The sequence below is a fragment of the Ursus arctos genome, unplaced genomic scaffold (genome assembly GCF_023065955.2).
Source record: "Ursus arctos isolate Adak ecotype North America unplaced genomic scaffold, UrsArc2.0 scaffold_13, whole genome shotgun sequence".
NCBI lineage: Eukaryota > Metazoa > Chordata > Mammalia > Carnivora > Ursidae > Ursus > Ursus arctos.
Genome location: NW_026622797.1, coordinates 37,454,938 through 37,476,055, shown reverse-complemented (window position 1 = coordinate 37,476,055; position 21,118 = coordinate 37,454,938). Strand labels below are relative to the sequence as shown.

The 21,118-nt window shown below is 36.0% G+C and overlaps 1 protein-coding gene across 3 annotated transcripts in view; it reads left to right on the top strand.

Moving 5' to 3' along the window:
- NKAIN2 (sodium/potassium transporting ATPase interacting 2) overlaps window positions 1–21,118 on the top strand; it is a 941,569-nt gene that overhangs the window by 626,777 nt on the left and 293,674 nt on the right. The window lies entirely within an intron of this gene.

Genomic DNA, 21,118 nt, shown 5'->3' with positions numbered 1-21,118 from the left:
AAGAATCTTTTTCAAGGCTGCATATGATCCTGTTTGCTTGGAACTACCTGTTTCACCCTTCCTTAATAGTGCTACTCCTGCCTAATCTTCCAAAATTATTCATATTCTCTCTCTCTCTCTCTCTCTCTCTCTCTCTCTCTCAGTGGTTGGGGGAAAGAATCCCAGGGTTTTCTCCTATGATCTGGTCAAAACTGCTTAAAAATGCCATCAGTTAATCCTTTTATAAAAAGTGTCGGTGCTTTGAACACAAACCCAGGGAGCCTGGCAGGTTATTTTAGGTTTCTGTCCTGCCACATTCTGAGACAAGGAGCACAGAGCCAGTTATCTGCTAACACAGGTGAAAGGTAAGGAGGAGAATTCTAGTCCAGGCACATAAGTTTCTTGTTATAAATACTATGTTCATCTCAGAATGATTGTCCTTCTCTTCAAGAAAGCACAAAGAACTTTTTCTCTACAACCAATCTTTTAGGAGTGAAGTTGAATGTATTCTATACTAACAGGTAAAAGGAAAGGACTTCTGCGAGAAAAGTATTTATCTTAATATTAGTTGCAGTATCAGATCAGAAAACAATGCTGTTAAAAAACACTGCTGTATTTATCACTTAAAAATCAGCAGGCATAACTGTATTTTTTAAATGGTACTCTCAAATCAAAGGAACCAGGGTTCCTTGGAGAAAGTGACTGATTCTAGAGCTGCAGCAGGGAATATGTACCATGAGCCTGGAACATCTAGTAGCCCCAGAAAGTAAGAAAGCAGTACGATACACACAGACACAGACACACCCAAACTAGGGTATGTCCAAGGGACTTAGGAGCCAGCAGAAAGAGCTCCAAATGGCCAAAACTGGAACAATTTGAGCAATAAAATAAATAACAAGTATTAGATTATAACCCAAAGTATGGAGTAAATAAAAATTATTTATATAAATAAATGATTAAATTGATAGATTGGAGAGAACAGACAAGTCTCCTGTGCAGACTTACAAGATAACATTTGTAGATACTATGCCCTCAAGGAGGTGGAGTGTACTATCCATTCTTTAAGTGCAAGCTGCCCATAGTAACTTCCTTCCAGAAAAATACAGTATGGAAATGGGTAAAAAAGTAATTTTACAGTGGAGAAATCTGACAGACACCATCTCAGTCAGGTGATCAAGGTTAATAGCAACAGTAATGCATCGTGTTGATAGCAGGTAGCCTTGATACGATGTGATGAAAATGGCATTTTCCTCCGTGGTCTTCCTCCCGAAACCCATTACTCAGTCTAATCATAAGGAAAACAGAGGAACACGAATTGAGGAACATGCTACAAAGTATCTGACTAGTATTCCTCCAGAATTGTCAAGGTCAGCCAGAGGAACTGTCGCAGCTAGAAGAGAATTTGAAGACCTGGCAACCAGATGTAATGTGGTCCCTGGATGGGATCCTGGAACCACAAAGGGATATTAGATAAAAGCTAAGGATATCTGAATAAAGTGTGGACATTACTTAATAATAATGTATAGATACTCATTCATTAGTTGTGACAAACATCCCATGTTAATAATGTGAGGTGTTAATAACAGGTGAACTGGTTGTGGGACATATAGGTACTCTTGGCACTATCTCCATAGCCTTTCTGCAACTCTGAAACTTTTCTAGAATAAAAAGTTTATTTAAGAATCCAGATGCCAACCAACCAATCTAGGAGATGGAGTAAGTGGTCTCCCTGAGCTTGCCCTGCCACGGAGTCTCAGCAAACGCAAGCCCCTCTGTAGGCCTCTGCACAGCAGTGTGGTGGAAAGAATTCTGTCAGTAGCAAAAATCATGGCATGAGACGGGTTAAAAACTAAAAGCTTTACATTTTAAGTTTCCTTTTGAATCCTTTGTTTGCTCAAATCAATATATAGCAAGAAATGTTTAACAGTCTGGGCATGTTTTGTTAAATGGTGATTTTGCTGCTTCATTTCTTTATTTGTTTAACTGAGAGTCTGTTGTAGAATACAATTTGAGAGCTTATGGAGAAATTGTAACTACTGTTATTTTTTTTTCAGTTCAGGCATGTAAAGGGCCACTAGTATGCAGTGTGGTGTTTTGTTTTGCTTTGTTTTGTTTTAGAAAGAAAGAGAAAAAGGAAGAAAAAGAGTAGCAGATTGAATTCAGATAAAGGTACTAAACCCAATTAGAAAGAACGTTAAAAAAGCAAAAACAAAAAAACACAAAGAAAAAAAAACTTAAGAGCAAGCATCACTCTCCTTAGAGGGAATCCCAGCTGTGCAGTGCGAGACACTAATGCATTCTCCACCGAACAGACTGCAGAGGAAAAGACACTCTTGTTTTGGATGCAATTCAGACTTGGGCACGATCTCCCAGCTTCTGAGGTCACTTGCTTTTCCGTGCAGTACAAGTGCACAGACGTTGCTCATACCTTGTTCAATGCTGATTCAGTGTAAGTGAGGTAATGAAGTTATTTCTCTTTTTTTTTTTTTTTGAACGTCTGTATAGCATATTGAGGAGCTTTTCATTTCAGAGCTTAAAATATTTAGTGAGCAGGTGGCTCACTGCCAGCTACAACTTACCACTCATCAACTGTAAAGAGAAAAATCTATAAAGAGTTCAACATTAGCTACTCTTACAGCCCCTTCAGGGCAGGGTCTGTAGGTTCGCAGGTGCATTCAGAAAGGTTCAGAACAGTACATAGATAGGTTCAGAAAGGCCTCCCGTGTGAAAAGAGAAGAGTGTGTGAGACATGAAGGAACAGATATTGTTAAGATACATAAGAGTGTTCGACCTTTCAGCTTAGAGCTTTCCTGAACTTGCACTTTTATATAATTTACTTTGACTTCGAGAAATTTCTTTACATATTCACTATCAGAGAAACCTTGAAATCTGTGGATCTCAGGAGACCTGTATTGTTTCTACAGATCAGCCATGTTCAAAGGGAGTGTTGTTTTCTCCCAAGTGAGCAAAAATTGGTTTTTTGAGGGAAGATGGAAAAAATTAGCTAGTACAATGGTTTGGGGCTTTCCAGAGAGCCTCAGTACATAAACAGATAGAAGTATTAACATTTAATGGGGAGTAATTAGAAAAAAAATCTAAATTGGCTTATGGAGGGGGGCAATAATGAAGAAAAGGTCAAATCACTGAAAAGCCAAAGCAATTTAAATATATATTTTTAAACACTCAAAATGTATCTGGGTTAGAAAGCAGAGTGCCAAGTCTCTTCCCAAAGCAAATTAAACCAGCTGAGTTATAAACCTTTCAAAAATTAGACTTATAATGAACATGCAGACAGATCTTTAACTATAGTGATTCCTTCAAGAACTGAGCTACTTTAACGTTCTCTGGGAGCCTAATTGAAACTGATTATGGTTTGACACCTCATAATAGACTTTAGTTTCAATGATTTCCTTTTGGCTCTAAAAAGAGTTTTGGTCCCATGTATTTTTAAAATGTACAATAAAATTCCTTTATAATTTAATAAAGATACAATGTCTAAAATGTTGAATTGCTGAAAATATATCTAACTTCCCTTTAAAACACACACATGCAAGGAAAAAATAAAACAAGATGAAAACAGAGAGGGAGGCAAACCACAGACTCTTAACTATAGAGAACAAACTGAGGGTTGCTGGAGGGAAGGTGGGTGGGGGAAGAGGTAATTGGGTGATGGGCATGAAGGAAGGCACTTGATGTAATGAGCACCGGGTGTTGTATGCAACTGATGAATCACTAAATTTTACCTCTGAAATTAAATAAATAAATAAATAAATAAATAAATAAATAAATAAATAAATAAAACACAAACATGAACTAAACCAAACTTTAGGCCACACAATTCATGCTTCTCCAATCTTCACTTTGTGTTTATGTGGACTAGTGAACTCCTGGGAGTTTTAATTTCTGACAGGCTAAATCTTTGCGAGGATTTTTTTTTTCCCTTTAAATCTATATTTAAGCAAAATCAAGGGAAAAGTAACTCAGAACTGATTAAATTTTATAAGTATGTTCAAGAAAATTAAGGAATTTTCCAATACTTAGACATGGGCTTCTGTGAGTCATAATTACCAAGGAAAATGCACAACTTTGATATATTTGATTCTGTTAAAAATATGTGTTGTATCTGATCAAATAGTTTGATATGGCAGAGTTTACCTTTATGTTCATTTGTTAATTGTTTTTTCTAATAGCAGTAGTAATGTTTTTTTAATAACAGTAATCAGCTACACTCTACAAGAAATGCAGTATGCAAACTATAATACTAATCATACTAACGAAGCATCGGTTATAACTCCATCATTGTAAAAGCCTTTTATGACAGTGGATCTATCAAGTTTTAATCATGTGATTTTTTTTTTTTTTGCCAACATTACTTCATATGCCATAGCCATGGAAGACTAAAAGGAAAGAGTATATTTTGCATCTATGTGTCAAGCATTTCACTAAGAGATAATAACATCCAAGAAATGTGGGAATTGAGTCACTAAACATTAAGTGCAGATAAAGAGCAAATCAAACCAGAAAATATGTTGAAAAGAGCATTGCGGCGTTTTGTCCAGCTCTGAGCATTAAGATATATCTTAGCACTCATATTTCTAATTTAAAGTAAATATAGTTTAAACTTCTGACTTAATTCAGACCTAGAAAAAAGAGGAAACTGTTTAGTCTGTACTCATTTAGGAAAAAAAAAAAGTTTGGGAAAAAATGGCATGTGATAGAATAAAAATGAATATGAACAAATAAGATAAACTATGAATAAAAATATAGACTATTCTATCACAGTTCATAACATTACATTTTAAATTATGTAAGGACAGAGCTGGAAACCACATGAGAATCTTGATTCTTTAGAATCTCCAAGGAAATAAAAACTATGTACAGTAACAAATATGTATATATAACAAATAAATGATTTTATAAAACACTATAAATAATATTTTATTGAAATCAACTAAAATTAGATAATGAGATGGCTTTTTAATATTTTATAACCAGTAGCCATGTTTAAAAAACCAAAACAGTGATTAAAATTATGGACAATTCCCCAGCATTTTGCTATGAGATCTTCAACATCTCAAGAATCTAGCACAGGCTAGAGCAATTTTAGATTGGAAGTCAAGCTAGGGTATGTCAAGAGCAGCAGACTAGACTCCATGAGAATTAAGTGTACTTACGCTTGCTAACTGGTGACACCTTTGGGGTGTTGTCATTGTTATTATTGTTGTTTTAGGGAGGTAGTTGGAGTGGATGCATGTTTTTGCAATCTTTAAATCATGGCCAACTTTGAGAAAATGATAAAAGCTATAGAATAGCTTCTCAGAAAAACTCTACATAAGCCAAAATATTTCCATTTCAGGAAGATTCTTTTTGTCTTTGAAGCCACTTTGTGGAACTCTGAGGATCTATTGGTTTCATGAACTAGGGTTCAGCAACCTTGAACTGGGATTATTTTAAAGATTCTTTTCATCTGTAGTTATGGTCCAGCCAAGTTCTTTCTATGTACCATGGATTGTCTGAACTTATATTTTAAAGCAAAATCAAATGGAATCTTTTCATTTAATTATACTGATGGACTACAAATAGATCCAAGCCTACTTAGGGACAAATCAACCAGCCTACTTCCAGAGGAAACATATATGTAACTGGTGAAACCCTTGAATGATCAAGGATCACAAGTCTGTTCCTAAATCATTTCCTACTGTAAGCAGAAAACTAGTTTATTGTTTAGTGTTTTTATTGCTGTTGTCTCTATCCCTTAGAATTTCTGGGCTTCCAACCGCCTCATGGTGGTAGAAAAGACAAATTACTAATATCTGGTAGGAACATCTTAGATGATGGTAGGAAAAGGGATTTTGTGGCAGAGAGAAAACTTGTATCAGAGTTCCATTGCTTCCTTTTACTGGTTCAGTAACTATGGTGATTTAATTGCCGGCTCCAAACTTTCATTTTCCTTATTGGTAAAGAGAACATAAAACCTCCAAGGCAGGATTTTTGTGAGATAACAGAATACATACATGCACACACACATGTATATGTGTGTATAAACAGCCTCTAAGGTAGGTTTTTTCAGAGAGAAGAAAACATATACAGAAGTCGATATACGCATGGATACATGCATGAATCAGTATACATATGTGTCTATGAATACACATGCGTACATAAATACGTGCACGCATGTGAACATGTGCTGTGTGTGCGTGTCTATCGTATTCGGCAAGGCCCCTGCCAGCATATAAAGCACCTTGTGCACGATAAAAAAGGAGCTCCTTCTAAATGAGTACATTATCAAAAGAATCCTGTTCCCTCCTAGCTAAAACAAGCCAGTACCAGGGCTCAGGACTAGATTTCAGTTATTACTCACACTTTGAGCTGGGCATCAGAAATGGCTCTGTTAGACGTTCAGCTGCTCTTGTCCTGGTTCTCACAGTGTCCTACACCAGTCATTCTCAAAGGTAGCTCCCAAGATCAGCAACATCATCACTTGGAAGACTGTTAGAAAAACACATTTTCAGGTTCCATCCCTGACGTACTGAATCAGAAATTCTTGGGCAGGGCCCAGCACTCTGTGTTTAAACAGCTCTCCAAATGATTCAGACATTTGCTAAAGTTTGAGAACCACTACTCTGTACCACATTCCACTACCCGTTACACCAACAAATGATAAATAGTTAGTCCTCTTCCTTTTCCTCTTCCTCCTCCTCCTCCTCTTTTTTCTCCCCCTCCTCCTATTTCTCCTCCTCCCTATACTTCTCAGCCAAAGAGAATTTACCATGACATGCAGAAGAGATGTGAGGACATTCATGCCTTATAAAGATAAAGAAGAAAAGTTTCCTCAGCCTGATACTGTGCATTTTATTTCTTTTGAGTGTCACATCCCTACTGACCACATCAAAGGGATGGCACCTGGTTGTGCTTTCATAGGTTCCCTCAGATGACCTCACTGCCTTGTGATCTCTATTTGCCTGAGCCCTTCTCTAATACAGCCCTACCTGTCAGCAAGTCAAGTTACTCAACTCCCCATCTGTAGAGTGTGGCATTTGGATGGAACCCTATCTCTAAGTTGGCGTCAAAGCTCCTCTTCCATAGTCTGGTTTCCTGTGAGATATACAGGCCACCAAATTGATGCCGTGAAGACCCACAGGAGGTTTCATCACCTGGGTGATGACTCAGAAGTGTGGATGTTTTTCATAAAGCTGAGTGGAACAGTGTTGCCTTAGTTATTGACTCTGACCCACCTTCATCCTTAACAGGCTGACTCCAAAGAGTGCTGAATTTTCATTTTCATTCTTGATGTTAGTTCTTAACCCAGGGCTCTTCTCACTCACCCTTCCTTGTTATAAGAAATAAAGAGTAATAAGAGAGTATGGACTTTAATAATATAAAATGAAATAGATTGAAATACAGGGAGTGTGCCGAGTAGCTTCTAAAACTCTTTTGATAGGTGAAAGAAATATGAAGTCTGTCTCCTTGACATCAGAATGTTACAACAGCAGGATTTCATAAGAACTCATTTATGAAATATTTTGTATGATAAAAAGGGATAGTTTATAAAATAGAAATAGAAGTGGAAAGTAGATAAATGCCTGATAGGGAAATAATGAAAAAACCTCTTACTCTTTTATTTTGAATGTGTGAAATGTATCTGGGTTTGTTTTTAGTAAGAGTTCCCCCACACACATTTATTTCCCCTCCTCCTGTATGTTTGAATATTGATCTTGGCTTTACCAATTCTTTCTATTGCTTTACCAATTCTTTCTATTGCTTTATACTAGAATAACATCTTTTAAAGCCAGGCAATACAATGATATGAGCTACAAATCTATAGGTTGAGTATAGTGCATTCTTAATATTGTCTAACATTCTAGAAATTTCTGATCCTTTTTATTGCTATTATCAGTGAACTTCTATTTGAAAGAATTTGAGGACATGTGCTTTAAAGAATGTGAAAAAAGAATGTTCTTAGTTTCATCACCTTTCCTATTTCCGTATGTACTTATTCCCTTCAAGCTCTTTCTTAGTTCCTCAGAGGACCAGTTGAGATACCTCACTGGATATGGTCTTCAGGTCCAACCCTTCAGGTCTTCAGGAAATCAACCATTTCCTTATCCTATGTGTATTTCTTCACAAAGCTTATTTCTGACTGCTATGATAATCTAATTTAAGCTGAAGTAGTGATTTAAATGTATCAGTTTTCCCAAGGTGATAGATAAGTCTTTGGTAGGGTAAGTATAAAGGCAGCTCAAGACTGGAATCAAAGTATGCACGAACTTTACTGGGCACCTCCAAGTAACTTTGAAACTGTGTGTCTTAGCAGAAGTTCTGAATTTAAAGAATTGATGCTACGTTATTTGATAAAATAAATCACCACAGGAAAAAAAAAATTAATGTCCCTTCCCATTTATAAACAGTATAACTAGACAGTCTTCCCAGAAGTTTCTAAATTTCTCACTTAGATTCTGGATATATGTAGATGCTCTGCTTCCAATGATTCTGTTCACTCGCGGTCTTTACTTGAGGAGCAGATAGTCTTTTTATATACCAAGGTCCCTTCGATGCGTGAGAACCATAATACCATGCAAGACGATGAGACTGCAATCTTATTAGAATAGCCTTTATCTGATTATAGACATCCAGCCATTTGGTCCAAGAAAATCCTCCTTTTAGAAGATTTCTGAGCTATGCAAATATGCCCACTCTTAAAATTCTACCAGTTTAATTTACTAAGAACTTTAATATATTAATCTTCCCAAATGACATGGCCTTTCAACAAGGGATTTCAAAGAATGACTAATATGAGAATTGCAGACCATGTGGCAAGTCCATGAGGAATATCTATTTGAACAGTTGGATTGCTCATTTTCCAACACTCACAGCAGTAATTGCTAGAAATCTAATATACCTTTTTATAAAAGGGAAATAGAAGTATCCTTATGTATCAGAGATCATGCTCTTCTCACCCTTATGTTTCTATTTCGTATTTAGAAGTAAATGAGAGATTAGTTTTATAAGGTACCTTTCTGATGTTTTGGAGTAATAAGACTAAGAGAGAGCCCAGAGAATATCTGTTCTAGGAGTATTAAGTCCCAGCAAGTGTACTTGCCCAAGGTTACAGAGAAAATTAAGACCATGTCAACATAGGACCTCTCACTAGGTCCAGTTCGCTTTTTTTTTTTTCACTCTGACACATTTTATGTTCTATTGTACAGAAATGAAAAGCCAACAGAAATTGTTTTCCTGTCTTCCAAGAATTATTCAGAGTGATTTTTGTTTATATTCTTGGTATTAATGACAATGTCAGCTAATACACTGGAAATTTTCTCAAGTAACTTGACAACTATATATGTGGCATTGTACATCACTTAAATTGAGAGAAAGTATGACTAATGCAGCATACATCAAAATTAATTCTGTCATGAACTACTCTGTATGAGTCATAGAAGCCACAATAGTGTGTTTAGAATAATAATAAGACAAGGAATAATGGCATCCTAAAATTTAATGAGGTAGTTTAGTTTAAATGTACATTGTTAGTTTGTGTCAACCTACTGCCCATTGCAAGCAGCACATTTTTTTAACAACCTTGTGCAATGGGGCTGTAAATTACTATAATTAAATTAAGCCATAACCTTATCCAGGCAATATGAGGTATTTGTACTTTGTTTCTGTAATCATATTATCTGCTCAGAACAGAAACCACAGTGGAAAAAAAAATCAAACAGCATAATCAACCATGTCATTTGTAAATAAATTTTCAAAAGGAAAATAAAGCTATTTGGGATTTCTACCCATTTTGCAGGTAGAAAACTTCCTTGTATGGGTTAAAAGCCTTGGTGGTGGGAATTGAGCAGTTATATGTCATATCATTTGTAGCTTCCATGACCACTTTTAGAATTAAGAACATTTGGCCCTCAAATTATCACATTCAAGCTCTGGTTTCTTTGACTTCATCACAATTGCCTTGTCTAACTCACTCATAGCCCCCAAAGTATTGAAAAAAAATGTAGATGGCAGAGTCACCAAACATATTCACAACATTCTCATCTTTTTATCATGGGATATAACTGTGATAATTATTACACTGTGTTTCTGACCCTCTTTCTCTATGAGGGATACTAAGTGGGGCACAGGTCAGATCTTTCATGATCTCACCATCTTTGCACTTCACTCTTTAAAGCTACAGGTAGTATTGCAATTATAAAAGAACTAGAATTGACAATATAAAATAGAAGGTAAGCAGATGTTTCTAGAAAAATCAAATCTGTATGTTTGTGATTGTGAGGGTTTTACGATCAGTTAATATTTACTGCTCTTAGGCCAATGTTGGAATGGCTTTGCTACTTGGTCCTGCCTACATTTTGACTTTGCTCCGTAGAACTACAAATGCATAGAGGTGGTTGTTAAAAAAAAAAAAAAGTCAGAGTATTTATGAGTTAGTCAAGTTTCTTGAAGCATCCTGGAAAAAAAGAAAAGAAAAAGAAAACAACAGGAATACAAATCAATTCCCAGTAGAGTATGAGTTGATATGTTATCATCATCAGTGAAAGAGAGGGAGGCTAAGTGAGTAGTCTCTAAATGAAATTACATGAATGTAGCAAGGGATTGAGGAATTTCCCTCAAAGGAAAAAGAATGTATAGAATGATAGATTTTTTTAAAAAACAATCTTTAATCATGGATCACTGTTTCCTTGTTATCACATTAATAGCTAATGGTTTAAAATGTGGGAAAAAATGCATTTAAACACAAATAACCAAGTGTTCAGTAGGGAAGTTATGTTGCTTTGTGCATTATTCTCCTCCGTGGTAAAATAGCAAGTAGTAATACCATTTATTTCAGTCCTGTGAGTTTAAATGAATCATGATGTACTATTTATTTTTCTTGTCACTGAGTATGTCAGGCAAGAGGCTAATTAGTTTGAAAATCTCATTTAGAATATCTTCTAATTTATAATCCCTGTGCATGGAAATTGACAGTATTTAGTGAAAGAGAACATAGTACAATACCATTAGAACAAAATTTGTTCTTATATTTATCTTCCTGCAAATGAAAGTAAAGAACTAGAGTCCATTTTGTTTAATTGCTATATTATTAAAAATTGATGATGTTTTCTAAGTCCTAATGATCATATCTAATATTTAACTGAAGCTCTAGGAAAGAAAGTATTTTCTAGAAAGATTTTTTTTTTTTTTTTAGAAGCAGCTTCCTTATTTTCTATTGCTACCCTGAGGTATTTGCCAAGTTGTAATACGTAATTTTCTATATTTAGAAATTTCTGGTTGTAATATTTAGAATGAAATTCCTTCAAATTTATATCTTCAGAGAAAAAAATATTATTTTTTTAGAAAATGATAATCCCTCAACAGTGAGCCAAGCACTTGATAAATGCGACACATGTATTATCTATTCATTTTCAAAAGTAACTTATAGTTACCATTATACCAGTTTTACAGATGAGGAGATCAGGGTCACATGCCAGTGAGTGGTAGGGAAAGGATTATAACCCATCAGTATGTCTCAAGAGCATGAGTTGTATTGTACTGTGTACTAGCCCTGATTTCTGTGTTTTGTTCCAAATCTTCTGATTTATTCCCTGACCGATGATTTAGTCTTTATGAATTTCATTTTCCTGATTGATAAGGTGGATATTTTAACTCTTACTGCTGCAGAAAATAAATGCTATAGAATTTGTTAAGAGCACTGTTAGAAAGGCACTAGCATGTACTACATATGAGGGCAATGGACACAATCTTTTTTAAGAATAGTTTGGAAATGAATTGAGGGCCTGTAAAGTTTTTGCACCCTTTTATACCTTGTACTTCCACAACTAGTAATGTATCCTGAAGGAATAATCACAGATGTGGATAATGATTTATGTCTAGCCTGTAGTCATCTTTGAAGAGAATGTTCAACAATAACAATACATCTAAAATTTGCAAATTACTAGATAAGTTGATATGATAGAGAATGTTCTCAATTCCAAAGCATGAAAGCAATAAAGTCTGTAATTGAGATTAGTGATAACCCGTTGAAGTCAAAATTTATTGAATACTTTGGTTGTATCCAGTAAACTTAAACTGTTAAAGCACAGAAAAAAAGAGTAGCTTCTGCATAAGAACATGCTCATGTTTGCCCGAGAAAGTCCTCTAGAACATAGATTAAATTTATAACAGAGAAGTAGTAGCAACAGTCATTGTGTCTGGGGACCATGGAAGCTAATGATAATGATGGATAAAAAAAGAATTAAAAAAAAAGAATAAGATTCACATCAATAAAAATACAAGAGAATGCAGGTGAAGGAAAACCCTTTGAATTTGATTGTAATTACTAACCTGTTGCTGACATTTATAGCTCATTAAATTCTTTAATACGTTTTCATGATCTTCATATAACTGTTGTGCAGTTATATGAAGTTAAGACAACTTGTGTTCTCTCTAATAGAATTGTTTCATTAGAGTCATTGGGACAGAAATCAGAATTCTGAGGACTAGATAGATCATTTTAATTGGTAAATACTGTTTGTTCATATGCTTGGTATTATGCTTTAGTCTGTATTCTAGATTTTTAATTAATTTATTATATATAATTTCTTTGTCCTTACAATAGGTTGTCCTTACAACCTATGTGATGCTTAGTGTACAGTAATCTTACTTCATAGATGGCAGAATTAAATATCTAAGAGATCTATTTTCATACACATACAAACACACATCAAATATAACTTGAAACTTCCAACAAGATCAACTTGAATAAAAACAAACACACTGAAAATTTTTGCTGTGGTCAATTTGTGAAATTTAGTTCCTCTGGTTTCTTGGGAACAGTGCACTATGATGGTCAAAAAACAGACTTGTACACCAGGCAGATGAGGTCAGACAAGTCACTAGCCTCTGCCAGCCTATGTCTTCATCAATAAATAGAGTTAATTATGGTACCAATTAACAGAGTTATTATAATGATTAAATTAGAAAATAAATGTAAGAGATTTAGCACTGTGCCTAGCAAACAGTAAGAGCACTCATGAAATACTAGGTATTATTATCAAGAATATTTGAAGGAGGATTGGCTCTATCACACATTATTTTATTACAGTTGGACTTTATTAAAGCATAATGAGCTAAATCAGAAATACATAAAAACATATTTAGCCTAAATATAATGCTTGGCACACATTAAGCCTTCAGATGAATTAAATAAGTCAGTGAATATGACAAGTTTAACCTATAGAAATGTCAAAGAGTTATTTCTGCATTATAGAAATGATAATAAGAAGAAATACACTTTGAGCATTATCTCAGTTGGAAAATACTCCTGTGGATTCAGAGTAATATAAATTGAAATAGGTTTTGTCATGAACATTCAAACCATATTAGACATGCTATCATATAATTGACTGATAATGATCAAGAAGCATGTCCTCTGGGTTTAGTCTGCTAACATTACATGAACTAATTTCTATAGTTAATAGCTAATTGTCAGTTGGAATGATCTTTTCTCCATACTTCTTAGAAATCCCTTGACCATTACATATAGAAAGTATTATTTCATGTCTCTGCATCTCTCTACCTTATACTGTCTCCTGTGCTGGATGGGTCTTCTTGTTTCTCCCTGATAAATTCCAACGTTACCAACCCTGTGAATCCTCCTAGAGAGAGCCTCACCACTGCCTCCCTCACCCCACACTGATGCGTGGGCATATCTTCTTGCTTCTGGGGAACCAATATAAAATCTCCCCACTGTCTGCTCAGACCAGGTTGAAACTTTTCCTCAGTTGAGACCACATCCATACTTAGCTTTCCCTCCTCCTATTCCGCTTTCCCCATCCTCCCTCCCTAGAGAACACTCTCTCTAGAAACCACTTTCTCAAGAATCCCGGTCTCCAGCTGTACTTCTAGAAAATTCAACCAATGACAGTTTTTCTGATTCCTCCAGACAGTCTTCAGATCGAGAATTCCATCATGGGTAACACCTATTCTATTGCATCTCTTATAATGCAGAATACATGGTGTCGCATTGGTTTAGCTGTCTTTCTTTCCTACAAGACTGAATTCTGTGAAAGGAGGAATATTGTTTTATTGTCTTTGAATTCTTAAAGCCTTGCATAGTGCCTGTCACGTATCAGTTCCTAAATAAATGTTTATTGAGTGAATAAATCAAAATATACTCCTCTGTATTAGCACTAAGAATGAATCTTTTTAAATATACTCATTCAAATATGCAAGAATATTCAAAAACACCTTTAAATATAAGCAGCAATATTTCAAGTATAAAAAGATTCTTATTTTCAAAAAAAATCTTACATTGCATTTTAAAATGAGAATAAATGACTTTTATTAAACCTGAGGCTTTTCAGTAAGGATTCTTATGAACTTAGTATGATACTTAATGCGAAAATACCCAATGTGCAATTTGATTAACTATAATGTGTAAAGTTCTGTAAATATATCTAAGATAATGACAAATAAATCATAAGGAAATGAATCATGAGTTCCACTTATGTCAACATACAATGCAGAGTTCAAAATATTTTGAGTTGAACTCCAAACAACACAATTTGAATACCTAAAAATCATTTGATTGCTGTCTAAAAGTCTTTTGTATGTTTTAAGCGGACACATATTTATTTTGTGACTGTTGCTTTGATTGAGGAAAATCTGATTTTGCAATCCATGCTGGAACTTCCAAAAAATAAAAAATAAAAACAAACACTAGCATTAGGAAAGTAGGGAACTCATCATATGAATATTTTTTCCAAAGCCTTTTGTTCTTATTAGTATTATGAAAAATACCGTTCTTAAGATTTCAAATATTTCTCTATAATTGCAATGCAATTAATACTCTATAGGCATTGGCTAATTCTAAGCTTTATGATAATGTAATAATAAATGCTTATTAACTATAATTGACTAGAAAGGAGCAGGCAGCCACCACGTCTAATGATTAACTTGTGGTTTTCTGAGGAAGGACTTATATATTTTCATTAATTCTATATCCAGATGACAACATTTGGAAAGGAAATGAAGTACGTTGATTATCACAAACAATATCTTAGGGTCGGGGTTCGTTTCACCTTTCATTTCCATCTTAATTATACAGCTTTATTTTCTTTAGTTTTGAAAGGTATTTTTAAATTGAAAATATCTTCTTCATTAGATGAATTGATGGGAAATTTTGCTTCTATATTTTTTAAACTTTTCCTCGCCATAATGAGATACAAAAATTGAGGCTGTTTTCCTTTGACCATCCCCTGCCTTGGAGCAGTGCCTCTCGAAGTTGAATGTGATTATGCATCACCTAGAATCTTGTTAAAAGGTCTAGTCTCCCTGGGGCGCCTGGGTGGCACAGCGGTTAAGCGTCTGCCTTCGGCTCAGGGCATGATTCTGGCATCATGGGATCGAGCCCCACATCAGGCTCCTCTGCTGTGAGCCCGCTTCTTCCTCTCCCACTCCCCCTGCTTGTGTTCCCTCTCTCACTGGCTGTCTCTATCTCTGTCGAATAAATAAATAAAATCTTAAAAAAAAAAAAAGGTCTACTCTCCCTAAGTAACTGTGCACGGTGGCATTTCTAGGTAGCCCTAGGTTGTCGTCAAGGCTGCTAGTCTACAGACCACACTTCAAGAAGGAAGGTCTTAGTTGTTGTCCTTTGTAGTCTCAGTCTTGGTCTTTACATTAATTTTTTCTAAATAAAGAAAAATTTGAATGATTCCAAGAGATGATGCATCTGCAGAATTCCTGTGACCTACGTGGCGTGGGCCTTCATCCCAAAGGTCAGCATCAGCATCTCAGAATCCATCCCTGATGACTCTGACTTTCCAGAAGGGTTGGTGTCAAACCATAGACAACTTCAGCATTGACACTCATAACAGGTTGGCAAGCAGCAGTGGCTTTATCACACTTTGGTGAAATTATTTGGCTACGAAGAAGGTGGAGCTGGCACAACGTATAGAAACTTTGCTGTGACAAGGGGGCAAGCTAGTTAGTGGCAGTTTGACAAGTCTCCCTGCGTGAAGACAAATTAAGATGCCTTGACAGCTCTGAAAAAGCTGTTCTCTCTGGCATTTTACTTCTTCCAGTGTTCTCCGGGTATGTTATCTCAAGTTTTCGTAAAGCTATACTTATAGCCCAGGAATTTCCTTAGTAGCCAAGTCACACCTCTGAGTTCTGTCAGTTGTGAATAACCCTCAAGGATTTTTTATTCCCTTGTCAAATGTGCCTGTATAGTATTCCAGCCATCAAGCCTTTCATTTCAATAAAACTTTTACTCTCCCAAGCCTTTCACATCTCTGGTCTTCTATCATCTTATCTTCCTACTGAATAAAATGGTAGAGATAACCTTTTTTTATATTCATTGACACAATAAACATTAATTAAATTCCTGCTACAGGCAAGGCTATGTTAGGTACCACCGAAGATATAAAGATTAATAAGTCATGGCACTGCCCTCAGAGAACCGATAATGTAGCAGAGAGATAAAAACATGTGCATGAATTGTGAGGTAGAAAGGGCTAAGTGCTTCAGTGAGTTATAGATCACATACTGGGAGAATTTTTCAGAGCATGTGGTCCTTTTCAGCCCAGAGCAGTGCGTGGGAGGTATGCAAGGCGCCGCAGCACCCTAGCTTCAGAGCTGGACTTGGAGAATGATCGGAATGTCGAAGTGGGGCTGGGGCAGGAGCTGTAGCAAGGCATCAGGGAGCTGGAAGCCAGGGATGCTGTCTGGGGAAGAGGTAGGTGTCACCTCTTTGTTGTGGTTGTGGCCGTTGTATTACGGAGAGAGTAGACTGACACTAGACTATCAGTGGGTTATATTGGAAAGAGGAGGGTTTAAACTTGTACTCACATTCCTTCTCTTTTACAGCTGAATAGAACGAGCTACAGAGAGATGAGATCACTGCTGTAGAGTAGGAAAGCTTGTAAGTGGCAGTATCGTGTTTTCAACCTAGTTTCTGGGCTCACTGTTCTACTTTCCAGGCTAGTGACAGGTTGGATCCTGGCTCCACCCCTTCACTGCTGCTGGAAGGCTCCTAGCCAGTCCTGGGGCCTCGGAGGGAGGAAGGGAGGATCACCTCATACCTCAGGGACAAGAAGGTAAAAACAACAGGTTTTTATCTGAAAAAAGATAAAAGTATCACTTAACACTCATTTTGTTCTGCTTTGGGAATGTTTTGAACGAAAATATCTGGATCTTGTGCAGCTCTTTTTGATGTATCTTTATTTTTGTAATATTACAAACTTTTTTTTTCTCTAGTCATGCTTCAGGTGCGTCCCTTTTTACAAGATATATGACTTGCCACCAAAAAACACAGATGTGTAAATTGCATTTGGCTAGCCATCATATTTAATTTTTTTCTTAAACTGTGTTATTACCTCCTAGGCACTTTCTGCAGCACATTTGTTCAAAATAGATAATACATCATCATGGCTTTTCACGGCAAGAAGGGGATTTTAATGAAAATGCCACTTTTAATAAGAAACCGCAATAATATGTGGTCTTGGTTGTTCCAGCTGAGATATTAATGTCTGGCACTTTTTCTCTAGAATTCAGTAACAAAAAGATGTAACGAGTTTGGTTTGAAATGCAATGCTAAAGAAGTTGGAAAAAATAATTGTCTTGAGATAGGACATATAGTGTATATAAGTAAAGTTCTCAACATTTACTGCAAGCTATACACTATATCTAGTAAGTGTTTTTGTTTCTTATTGCTTCCAAGCTTCAAAGTTGAAAGAAAGAAAGAAAGAAAGAAAGAAAGAAAGAAAGAAAGGAAGGAAGAAATCCAGCTAGTAATTAAGTCAGGCAAATTTTAATAAATATATTTCTACTACTTTAAATTTCAGGGTTTTATGTTTGTTTCTGGGAAAAAAAAATAGAGAGACTTTTACAATCATTCTGTTTTGAAGAGGTTTGTCCTGACACTAAGAGAAACTTGAGCATCTCTTATGTATAAGAAATTTCCAAAAATGTCTGTTTCCAAATTATTTTCTCCCTAACCCAACCAAGTGGCCATATCAACTGTTTAGGGAGAATATAGCGTTGAGAAGGACAGGATGGATAATGCACCTTCCCATTTGTAAAAAACCTAAATGAAGAAGAAAAAGAAGAAAGCTTGAATAGGGGAAAGTTACAAAAAAGTCATTTATTCATTCATAAAGTATTAAGTGTGTCAGGTGACCTTCCTATATAGCAGATGGTATGTGGCAGAGGGCCAAGGTGGAAAGACTGGCCGTGCGTGAAGGGTCTTGTAGCCAAGTAAGCAGATTGAATTGTATTCTCTGTCGAGAGCCCTCGGAGTACAGACATGCCGTTGACCATTTGTGAAGGAAAGGAGCTGGCAGGAAAGAGTGGGGCAGATGTGAGCATGGACATGCCGTAAAACTAGCAAAACTGAAGCACAAAGCTCAGTGAGCACTTGGCTGCTAGTTGTTGATCTACGGAAAGATTGGTTCACAGGATAGGGGCCATGTCTGTTTTATTCGCTGTTGCCCTATTCCCAGTGAGGCATATGGAGACCTGGCATACAGTAGGCCCTGCTTACTTGTTGACTGCCCCATCTCTCAACTTGATAATTGGCTAATAGTCATCCTGAGGCTTTAACAAACTTATGAAAACATTTTGAATTCCTCATTAAATATACTTTGTGCTACACTTGATAGCAGTTATTTCCAATTGTAAATGAATTATACTAAATTACTACTGAATTATACCAATTAAGACGAAAAAAACAGGCAAAAGCTGTTAAAAGAAGAAAACGAGTAAGAAGTCTAATACTACTTCCCTTAAAGTCACACATCATGAAATCTCAAAAACATATCTCTCCCGGGGGGGGGGGAGAATAGGACTATTTTGAATGGTAGAACTTACATAGCATCTCAACATAATGACCCAGAAAAGGGAATGATTTTATCAGCTGGAATTTGAGAGAATCCTCGAAAGCGCATGGAACCAGATACATACATTGTATGACATACATTGCAGCTATATTAGCGCTGTGATGGTGAAAACATAAATGTTTCATCAAGATAAAAATCAAAGAAAATCTGAATGTCTTCTTGGGGAAATATTTTTTTATCATGTCTGAGACTATCTTATCATCCATTCTTACTATTCTCTTTTTCACTGTATGTCAGTGATCCTCACAATCAGAGAGCCTTGTGTTTTACATGTCATAGGTATTATTTAGGACCTGTTTGGTAATTAACATATGTTATAAAATCATTTCTTTATCCATTAAAGTACTGCCTAAACAGATTATGATTAAAAGGGCATTGGATAAACAGCAAAGAAAACAAGATTTATTCCCATCTTCCCTACTAAATTGCCATGTCATGAAATAAAATCTTTACATAAAAAGAGATTGAATTGGATGCTTGCTACAAATCCTTTTAGATGTAACATTTTTGTAATCCTAGTCATTGAGAGATTCACCGTATTTCTGAACTCTTTTAGGATTTTTGGCTCTCCATTTTTATAGGTAGATATATGTCCCTAATATTTGTGGACAGACCTTACTGGAAACCGTGGATCTTGTAACCCTGCAAAAATAAAACAGTAAAAAAAAAAAAAAATCACAAGTTTGGAGAACTCCATATCCTAACTAGTCTTTCTGGGCTTAAGAAAAGTCAAAACAGGACAAATTATTAAATTACCAAGTCATTGAGATTATTTTTCCCTTGCTATTATCCAGTTATGTGATTTGTCTTATGCTTTTGGCTAAATGAAGACTATATTATCATCTGAACAACTCATCTCAGAAACAGACCAACTTACACCTATTAGAGGCAATAGTTTTGTCTGTCAGTGAAAGGTGGACAGCCCAGCCAAAGCCCGAAGACAACCTTTGTGCCCTTTCACAAGGCTTTGAGATCCCAGAGGATAAAGAAGGTTAAAAAATGGAAGGACCCTTGGTCTCAGTTAGATTTAAACGTCTTTGTGATCATATCCAAAGCTCTGGGAAGGATTTATATGATATTATATATATGGAAGGAAGAAAAACTCTCTGAGCCAAGAATTCCCAATACTGCAATTTATTTAAAAATATACTCTGTTTTCAAGTTTGGTGGCATTAATAATGATTCTCCATATTCTACTTAGTTGGACTTGGACAGAAAAGAGTATGCAAATAAAAACTATAAACTGAGTTCTTTATGAATGTGTCTGGATGAACCTTTTCCAAGCTATCTTTCTGAAAGTAGTAGTATTCCAGGAGATTAAAACCAGTATTGAATGAGAAGATGCATGGCAAAGGCTTAACACAGTATGGGAAATGAAGTCCACGTGTGATAGATGTTACTAATCCTTATTGCTATTTTTTTATTGCTCTTTTAAAAAGGTGAGGGAGCTTTGTGGTGAAACCAAATACAATTTAGTCTTCCCCTTCATTATTATCATATGAAAGTTTCTAAAAAAAAAAAAAAAACCTCCTTAAATTTGTTTAACTAATTTTCCCCCAAATATAGAGACCTGTTTTCATAGAAGGAGTTTGGAGCCAAGTTTGGGAACTATCAATCTAACAATAGCTCATAAGTAAAGGCAGTCCAGTTAACTGGGTGCATACTGACTTCCTACTGCACGTCTGGTTTCCAGGTTGCCCTAAGGGCTGAAGTGAATACAAAAAAACAAGTCAGAGATGCTCTTTAAAAAATAATCTAAGAGCGGGAGACAGGACTAATGTACACAACATAAATCAAGATAGCATATAATCACATTCTGGAGTGTTTAATACTGAAAGCAGTAGTTGCTGAGAAATGGGATAAAGGATTTTAGACTCTAGGTCTAATTTTCATAATTTCATGACAGTGGGGGCCCTTGTTGGGGAGTTTGAATTTGAGTGCACCTAAAGGACTGGGAAACCCATCCCTAAACAGAGACAGGGGCATAGGACTGATGTTAAATAAAGAAAACGTCAGTGATGAGCAGGAAGGAGCCGCTCTACAGTACAAGGCAAACAAAGCAGGGTGATGGAAGTGGCGCTTTATGCAGATAACTTTTGAAAAAGTGGCCATTTGGGTTGAAATTGAAAATCATGGGAGTCAGAGAAGCCCTTCAACTGGCATCACAGAAGTCCTAGGCCACAGCAAACCACTGCAGTCTCGTGCTGGCTCTGGCCCCAAGCGCTTGTTCTCACACTACTTCCAACACTTACTGTGTG